Consider the following 1,776-nt stretch of genomic DNA (forward strand, 5'->3'; position numbering starts at 1 on the left):
GGTGGTCTAAAAGTGGAGAGAAAAAAATTGTATACAGAAAATAGGATCTCATTAGAAATTCAGTTTCTGCCTAAATTAATTTACAGCCTAATCCAATCTTTTTCCCTGCCATAGCATGCAACTGCACCAAAACAGGCTGCGCTGCATGCTGTGGTGGCAGAGGGCCAATCGGGAGGCTTGGAAGGGAAAAGGGAAAGCATGTTCCCTAACCCGCTTTCTAAGCTCCACAATTGCAAGCAGGTTTCCTCAGATCTGCCCAAGCTCTTTAGCTGGCACAAGTCCAAGGAGACAAAAGGGGCATGTCAGCTGGCACCAGAGGGGATAGCGTCCAATGCAAGTCACTTGTGCCAGATGCCAGCCCCTCCTGCCTCTGACATGTCCACAGTCCTCCTCTTGATCTGCCCTGGTCCTCCCATCTCTATCCCTAACTCCTAGATGTACTCCACTTAAGAGCCAGAGTGCAGGTTAAGAGCTCAATCCTGAGCTCTGCACTCTGGCTTACAGCTGGCACGCACTGTCTCAAACATGCTGTAAGGCACATTTGTGGGGCTTAGCACCGGCCAAGCACCAGCCAAGCACTGGCCCACTGCGGGTCAGCTTAGCACTGGACCAGCTGGGCTAGTGCTGGTGGAAAGCTGATGCTCTGCTGCTTGTTGGTTGCCTAAACTGCAGGGTGGTGAAGAGGTAGCGGATATGTGGGGGGAGGCGGGGAGGAGGCGGTCCAGGTGGGGGAGGGTGGGACTGGTGGAACTCAGCTCCCCTGGATCCTGAGCTCCATGTTGGGCTGCGCAGGCAGCTCCAGAAGTGCTACAGAATTGAGTAGCCCCATTGTGGGGCTACTTTTCTTAACTAGGGGAGGAGTTAACTCTTTTCTTAACTCCCCTGAGGAGTCAGCAGCAGCTGCCTGGTTGTACGCAGGATGCCGTGGCACCCATTTTCCGTGCTGCAGTAGCCCCACACTCTGGGCAGCTCAGGACTGGGCTGCCCAACCAGTGTTCTGCCTGCATGTGTATATAGGCAGTTAGAGAGGAACAATTTGAGAAATGGAATGTTATCAGCCAAGAAGACAGAAGTCTGAATCAAGGCTAGCACTATTGGTTTGGGTGCTTACCTTTTCCTTCATGTTCATTGATAATAATTATCATAACAACAACAATTTGCTTATTTGTAAGTAAGTGGATTGTCCTGAAAAGCCCTAAGTCCCCAGTTATTTTTTCTTCTAGGGAAACAGATGCTGTGGCTGGCCCATGGATCATGCTACTGGCTTGGGAAAGTGGGGAGCCTCAAAACAGTGTCCAAGGAATGACCTTGTATGGGCAGCAACAAGCACAAAGCTTGGTCCTTTTGAAACATTCCCATGACCACTCTATGACACATGATGCAGAAATGGGGAACGCAGCTTGTGTTTGGATTCTGAGTTCCTGTTTTCCTTTTCCAGTCTACTGGTCACTCCTACGCAGAAGTCTTCTCCAAAGCAAAGCTTGTGCTGCCCACTCACAAAGATCGAGCCTGCTGGAAACGAAAGCTGCCCCCCAGCTTTCCATTCTCTCCCATCCCACACAATCATTAATATGTTACATGATGATGCCTGAAAGAAGCTTGCTGAGGAGTGAAACATGATGGGAAGTGCAGTTCAGTTCTTAGACTTTTATGTTTATTGATCCTACTGGTGTAAAGATAATAATTAACATCCATTATGCAGTAAACCTGTGAACTCGTTACGGTAGCACAGCTTGCAGGGATAAGAGCAGCTATTATGTTTGTCACCCTTTCCTC

This window comes from Tiliqua scincoides, chromosome 7, assembly GCF_035046505.1.
Source record: "Tiliqua scincoides isolate rTilSci1 chromosome 7, rTilSci1.hap2, whole genome shotgun sequence".
Taxonomy (NCBI): Eukaryota; Metazoa; Chordata; class Lepidosauria; order Squamata; family Scincidae; genus Tiliqua; species Tiliqua scincoides.